The following is an 8,112-nucleotide window of genomic DNA, read 5'->3' as shown; positions in this document are numbered from 1 at the left end:
GTAAGACGAAAGAGGTGGTGGACTTGCAGTGATAGGTTTCAGGCACCCGTCTGGTGCAGCTGCCTGGTGTGATAGTTGCAGCGACGGTGGCACTATAGAGGCAACCTGAGCGTAAGTTGGCGTTGGGTTAAGGGGCGGGCACAGGACTTGCGGGCAGGTCACAGCAGCTCTCTATTCCCTCACGTAATGGCGTAGGCCGCCACCAGGAGCCGTCATATGGACCTCAGGAGGGGTTGATGAAGCTTAGGCGTGCAGTTCCTCGGGGATGATGAAGCGAATCAAGGCACGTAGCTCGCTGTTGTTGGATGCCTTGAAATCAGACGTGTTAGGGTGTAAGCGGAGCACATGAAGCTCACCGGGACGCTGCCACGTACTGATGATGTCTGCGACGGTAGTGGGGTTCAGCACTACAGGAGCATTGAATGCCACAGTCCCAATACCCTTGAGCAGGTGGCGTACACGGTCACTCTCTGTCATCGAGGTGTTCACGCGACAGCAGAGGGCGAGGATATACTCTATGTACGCAGTGTACGACTCGCCCGAGTGCTGAACACGCTAAGCAATCTTCTTGGCGATATCGGAGGGGACAAACGAGTTCGCGAAAATCTGGCGTAGGTGGCGTTTACAGGTGCTCCAGTGGACGAAATCCAGCTCATAATTGTAAAACCAAGTTTTCGCAATGCCGGTTAGTTAGAAGGCGATGTTAGCAAGTGTTGCAGATTCGTTCCAGTGGCTAAAGTCGCTCACGCGCCCGTATAGCTCCAACCAGTCCTCACCGTTGTCACACGTGCTCGTATAGCTCCAACCAGTCTTCAACATCGTCACCTGGAAGTAAAGCAAACAGTGGCGGATACTTCTGAGGGGTGGTTACTGTCGAAGAAGGGGTTCCCGCAGGAGCAGGAAAGGCGGATGCCCTGGTATTGCTCTGCTGGTCTTGGGACATGGTCAGGTGCAGTTGGTAGAGGCGGCAGCCCGAGCGGAGCTCCAGGGATGTAGCGTAGGTGAACGTGGAGAGAGACAAACAGCGACAGGACGAAGAAACACGACAGCACACTCCACCACTTGTGAGACAATGTTTAGGCAGTCAGACTCTTTTTTATTCTTCCTAGAAAAATATACTTCCTTATATATACTTCCTTCTGTGAGCCTCCCCGAACTCAAACCAAGAACTACAGCAGCAAATAACCGTACAATGGCAAGCCTATATGCCGCAGTTTAATTTGTAGAGCTCGTTTCCTCTCTGAGGAAAGAGGCTAACAGTCGAGTAAGTAGTTACCCATTGCTTGTTATTCGCTTCAAAAGTGGTTGAAAGCCGTTATCACCAGAACAGATCGGTGTAGTTGTGAGGTGCGACGCGACTAGCTATCTGATCAATGTTAATTCCATATTTAGTGTTTGAAAAGGTGTCCTAAGTGAATTATAAGTTCTAGAAGTCAGTAGGAGACTGTAATACTTCATTTTTCCATCAATGGTGTCTACCTTGGAAGCCCAGTGGAATGTGTATCGTCACAAGGGTTGCTCAAAAACAGCAGCCACGCGCTTTAGCTGGCCGCGCCGCAAATGCACTGGGTATGTGCCAGTCTTCAGTGACCATCTTTCACGTCAAATTTTTAGCAGCTGCGCCATGAATTCACCAGGTATGTGGCCCTCTTTAATGAACTCTCGCGCCACCTTGGGTTACGTGGGTAAGTCACACTGTGCTTGCAGCAAGCGAGGGAACAAATATCAGCGTTCCATGGCAGCGTCGCCCCGCGCTTCTCATTTCCGAGGTTTTGCGCGAACTCCTTGACAGTGCCTTTAGATGATGAGAAAGAGCGAGAGTGGAGCCCGATTGCCGCATGGCGCCCAAGAGTGCGTAATGCGTTTAGGGGACCACACGCAGGCTTTTTTCGGCGCAGTAACGCTAGATGGCACCGAGTGTTTGTAGGGTAGTCTGAATGTGGAGTACTGTTGCCGTGCACGCCTGATACGTAACTCGTTTCGACGGTGGAAATGCCTTTTGTCGTAATGTTCATCCAATGCTGAACGCTTTACTGTCGACAGTCATCGTGTCACCACAGTCATCATGAGGTGGGTTCTGCGTATTTTGTTTATTATACTGAAGTACACATTTATGACTGCATATAATATTACCAAGGCATTGCAAATATAGTTTACGTCATTACATTATCATTATGCACATTTAACGAACCTAGTAACAACTGTGTGACAATCAGCTGTGGAGTGTCAACACATGCACATGGAATTCTAAAAAGAAGAACTGGCTGTCTAATAAAGATCGACTGAGGTCATGTTAGTGGACATTTATATAGGGTGGTCTTTTAGCTGCATCACATTAAAGAAAAAAGTTGCCGCCCATCCACTCTGTGAAGAAAGATGACCAGCGAAGCTGTGTATGTGGGCCCCCTAACGCCTGCTTCACCTCCAGCGCAGGTAGGCCCGCCGTTGCACTAGCTTCGGGATCGGCCCACGTATGGTAAATGCTTATCGCCTGCTTCGCCTCCACTGTGGGTCAAGGAGTACAGACCGCTTACGTAAATGCCCTCGAAAACATCTACAGCGATTCCACAGCCTCCTTCATTCTAATCAAGTAGGACGATACCTATAAAGAAAGGGGTCAGACCAGGAGACATATCTCTCCTATGTTATTCACTGCGTGCTTGGAAGAAGAACTCAAGCTATGAAACTGGGAAGGTTTAGGAGCCAGGATCAACGGCGAATACCTCAGCAACTCAGCAACATTGCAGACGAGTTACAACAAATGATTGAGGACCATAGCAGGGAGGGTGTAAGAGTGGGGCTGAAGTTTAATATGCAGAAGACAAAGATAATGATAAATAACCGGACAAGGGAACAAGAGTTAAAGATCGCAAATCAGCCTCTAGAGTTTTTGAAGGAGTACGTACACCTAGGTCAACTAATCACAGAGAACCCTGACCATGAGAAGGAAATTCACAATATAATAAAAATGGGTTGGATCACATACGGCAGATATCGTGAGCTCCTGACTGGAAGTTTACCGTTATCATTGAAAAGGAAGGTATTCACTCAGTGCATTTTACCGGAGCTGATATATGGGGCAGAGGCCTGGAGACTGACAAAGAAGCTTGAGAACAAGCTAAGGACCGCGCAAAGAGCGATAGAACGAAGAATTCTAGGTAGACATAAATAGAGCGGCTTGGATGACAGACCAAACCGGTATAGACGACATTCGAATTGGTATTAACTGAAAAAATGGCGCTGGACAAGTCATGTCATGCGCAGATTAGATAACCGTTGAACCATTAGGGTGACAGAATGGTTACCAAGAGAAGGGAAGTGCAGTAGAGGACGGCAGAAGTCTAGGTGGTGCGATGAAATTAAGAAATTTGCGGGTGCTTGTTGGAATCAGTAATAATTGGAGATCGGAGGGAGGGGCCTTCGTCCTGCAGTGGATATAAAATAGGCTGATGATGATATTATTATTATTATTATTATTATTATTATTATTATTATTATTATTATTATTATTATTATTATTATTACGATGATGATGATGATAGAGGTATACAGCTTCACTGTAAATTTGCCTGAGGCAGATGGCACAATTCGAACCATTGATCTCGATTGCTCGACGAGGTAGCCATAAAATGTACGAGGAATCAAAATTCTTGAATGAGTAATTCACACATTTAGGCTAATTAACTTCTTAGTTATTTACATTGATGGCGCATGTTTAAATCTACGAATCATAGCCGATGAGTTTGCAAGCCATATCTGCTTGGAACTAGTTCTCAGGAGTGCAAGAGCTTCGACATATAATTTTTTATGTGTCCGACGAAACGCAGTCATGTTCCAGCGACTGTTGTGATTCAATGCGTAAAACTGAGTTTTCCTAAAAGAAATAACCAGAGCGGCGATGCATTTCATCGGACATTTGGAAAATTATTGTCTCGGAAATCGTGCAGTCTTGGGAATTCGTTCCAAGTGGTTACGCTTTGCAAACCCACTAGCGGCAATTTGAAAACTAAGATATGTCCCGCATAAGGAATAACTAAATGTTAAAAAGGGTAAATCTGCTAATTATTTGATCATGCATTTTGATTTCTCGTAGAAGTAGTGGCCGCCTCATCTAGCAATCGAGATCAAGGGTTAGAATTGAGCTGTCTGCTACAGGCGATGTTTTAAACATATGATGCAAATACAAAACGCCCTCTATCATCATACATCTTTGAACCTCCAGTATTTCCAAAATTTCATCCCTGGGGAAGGAAGTCGTAATTCCGTCGTAGATTTCCGTAGCGCCAGGCATAGGCGCAGCGCTTTCTTTTCTAGCACAACTAGATGACGGTGATTACACGCAGGAGTGGCGGAAAGTAAGAGAACTCTAGTATAGGTGGGATGCGCAGAGATGTAAGTCATTGTTAATGTGTCTCCGCAGATGTGGCAACAGCTATGGCTTTTTCTTTTTGATATATCCGTTGTACTGGAAGCTTATGTTGTAACTTGTTGAATTTTCGGGCACTAGTTAAGCTTTTCATCACAAACTACTTCAATACTTGACTTTCGCTATCCGTGAAACAGCTGCACTATACTATGAATGAGATATATTCCCTGGATCTTACAGAGGAAAGACACAAACAACGTTCAAGGTGACATTAAGGGGCAGAATAGTAAACTGGCCGAGTTTGTAGGAGTTCGTCGTTTAAGGGCTAAACTGACGCGGCTCGAAAGAAAGACACAGTAGGGCCTATAACTTGCGGGCACGTCTACGTAGGCCAGATGGCCAGATGTCTAAATAGGCACTTTACGGAGCATGCGTACAACATAAGGACAACAACCCGATCACATCTATTAACGCACTGTCGGGACTGCACGTTCCGCCGAGGTTTCGATAAAGTGCAGGTGCACTTCCATCACCGAGAACATATAGCGAGGTAAATTTTAGAAGCATGCTCCTATATATAATAAAGAAGATCAGCCGAAATATGTCGGCCAGCCGTTCGTAACATATTTTGTACTGTGACAAATATTTTAGATTTCGCTGCCCAGCGTAAATGTGCGGCTGCGGCTTGTTTTTCTTGTTATTTTTCGATGTGTTGCTTTTGCTTCTCGACTACTGCAGTGGACTGAACTCGATCACTTTTATTTTATTAATTTTTTTATTTTGCCTTCCTTTCACCTCTTTCCCTGCAGACGACTAGCGTGCTGTTAACAAAATGCTTTGTCCGGCGTATTGGGTCTTTCTTTCGATCCCGCGGGAGATTAGCACTACTCCTACACCCACTAAGGGGCCGACGAATATCACGTTGCCATCTCTGTAACGCGCACGTATATTTCTGTGCGCAATATATACAGAGACTATGAATGACTAACCAAAACAACAAATGCTACCTTTTCAGTGTAAACGCGCATGTTTGCATTCTGATGACAGGGAATGGAGCTGAGCAGAACGTTGAAGAATAGGTACGCAAGATATTTTTCGTTAAAGGAGACCGCTGCGCCTCGGGGAAGACTGTCCGTTTGTTTAAATTTTAGTAATAATATAAACTTTCTTAGTAGTAAAACTTCCTGCCCTTCAAGAACCCAGCTGTTCACGCAAAAAAGTACAAGAATAGGGTATTCTACAATATTAATCGCTTTGGGAATGTCCAGAGTAAATAGAGCCACATATTGCTTCTGCCGACGTGCCACGAGCGCACCAGATCGACATGCCTTTATCATACGTTGGAATAATAATCGTGCTGATATATATATATATATATATATATATATATATATATATATATATATATATATATATATATATATATATAACAATGAGAAGAAAGGCGGTTAACCGAGGGGCCCGATTTTTATTAGTCATATCCTAAGAAGCCAACAAACACTAACACCAAGGATAACATAGGGGAAATTACTTGTGCTGAATAAGGGAAATAAAGAAACGATAAATTAGTGGAAATTAAGGTGAATGAAAAAACAACTTGCCGCAGGTGGGAGCCGAACCCACAACCTTCGCATTTCGCGTGCGATGCTCTACCAACGGAGCTACCGCGGCGGCGTTTCCCGATCAACTTTCTTGGGTATTTTATGTGTACTAGTAGAACCCTGGGAGTGTTAGCCAGCGCCACCACTCATAGACCTTGGCGGCGGACGTGGAACGTCGTTTTTGCCGCAGGCGTCGCGAGAACGTGATCTTTTTGGGTGAAGGCAACTGGTCAATAAACCCACATATGCTGCCTAAAGGCATCAATATTGCCGGTTCGAGACCCTCCTTATGTAATGAACGAGAAGAAAGGGGGTTAACCGAGGGGCCCGATTTTGATTAGTCATATCAGGAGAAGCCAACAAACACTGACACCAAGGATAACATAAGGGAAATTACTTGTGCTGAATAAATGAAATAAAGAAACGATAAATTAGTGGAAATTAAAGAGGACGAAAAAACAACTTGCCGCAGGTGGGAGCCGAACCCACAACCTTCGCATTTCGCGTGCGATGCTCTACCAACGGAGCTACCGCGGCGGCGTTTCCCGATCAACTTTCTTGGGTATTTTATGTGTACTAGTAGAACCCTGGGAGTGTTAGCCAGCACCACCACTCATAGACCTTGGCGGCGGACGTGGAACGTCGTTTTTGCCGCAGGCGTCGCGAGAACGTGATCTTTTTGGGCGAAGGCAACTGGTCAATAAACCCACATATGCTGCCTAAAGGCATCAATATTGCCGGGTTCGAGACCCTCCTTATGTAATCAACGAGAAGAAAGGGGGTTAACCGAGGGGCCCGATTTTTATTAGTCATATCATGAGAAGCCAACAAACACTGACACCAAGGATAACATAGGGGAAATTACTTATGCTGAATAAATGAAATAAAGAAACGATAAATTAGTGGAAATTAAAGTGGATGAAAAAACAACTTGCCGCAGGAGGGAGCCGAACCCACTGCCTTTATCGTTTCTTTATTTCATTTATTCAGCACAAGTAATTTCTCCTATGTTATCCTTGGTGTCAGTGTTTATTGGCTTCCCATGATATGACTATATATATATATATATATATATATATATATATATATATATATATATATATATATATATATATATATATATATATATATATATATATATATATATATATATATATATATATATCCCTGTTATGGCCTTAAAGCAGTGGAATAGCCTACTGGATTCTCCGCACGCAAGGGATCCATGCATGTTTTCTAGGGTAAATAATGACATCTATTATAGTGTTACGATCAACGTCAAGCATAATTTCAGGCATGTTTGTGGTGAATTCATCAGCACCTTCGGCTGCAGCTGATGAAAAAAGAAACGGTAATTATTTAAAAAAACGTTTCTTCGACATAATAAGGCGTTGCGCAAACGCATAGCGCAGTTAGACAGAGGCATCGAAGAACACGCACTTCAGTTATGCAGGGCACAACGGGAAGACACGTGCAACGGCCTCGAGAGGCAGATGACCGGGGCGAGCGTTTGGCGCCTTTTTAGACACCTATTAGATCCGGAGGAGACTCGGGCCGCTCAAGGCCACAAGACTCGTAGACTCTTAAGAGATTATAAAGGCGATAACTTCCTTGACGCCATACGTGACCGTTACTTTAAGAAAGCCGAAAGCATCCAGTACGCTGAGTACGACGCCGTCACAAACAAGAAACTGGACGCGGAATTTAGCGAATCGGAAATTCGGTTAGTCCTGGTCGAACTCAACACTCGATCGGCGACCGGCCCGGACCGGGTTACCAACAAGACTCTCCGAAACCTAGACGACGAGTCAATCTCCCGACTCGCGGCCTACGTCAATGAGTGCTGGCGAGAGGGTTCCCTTCCCGAAGCGTGGAAACGGGCCCGCGTTATCATGATTCCTAAACCTGGCAAGCAAGTTACGCTCGATAATCTAAGACCGATTTCGCTTACGTCTTGCGTCGGCAATGTCATGGAACACGCAGTTATCACCCGCGTGACCGACTTTCTCGAAGATCATGACGCGTTCCCGCACACCATGCTAGGATTCCGCCGCAACCTCTCCGCACAGGACGTATTGCTTCAACTTAAACACCAGATCGTAGACGACACTACCAGCTCCACTAAGGCAATTCTAGGCTTAGATA

At 45.0% G+C, this 8,112-nt stretch overlaps 1 protein-coding gene across 1 annotated transcript in view; it reads left to right on the top strand.

Annotated features, from left to right (window-relative positions):
• The first annotated feature begins 1,555 nt into the window (after positions 1 to 1,555).
• Positions 1,556 to 8,112, top strand: part of LOC135916602 (fatty acid synthase-like) — a 291,000-nt gene continuing 284,443 nt past the window's right edge. Inside the window, exon 1 of the mRNA XM_070532796.1 lies at positions 1,556 to 1,637. The gene's annotated coding sequence lies outside the window, so the exon portion shown is untranslated. The remainder of the gene's footprint in view (positions 1,638 to 8,112) is intronic.

The sequence above is a fragment of the Dermacentor albipictus genome, chromosome 2, assembly GCF_038994185.2.
Source record: "Dermacentor albipictus isolate Rhodes 1998 colony chromosome 2, USDA_Dalb.pri_finalv2, whole genome shotgun sequence".
Classification (NCBI taxonomy): Eukaryota; Metazoa; Arthropoda; class Arachnida; order Ixodida; family Ixodidae; genus Dermacentor; species Dermacentor albipictus.
Note: the sequence above shows the minus strand (reverse complement) of the source record. Positions and strands in the feature narration are given on the sequence as shown.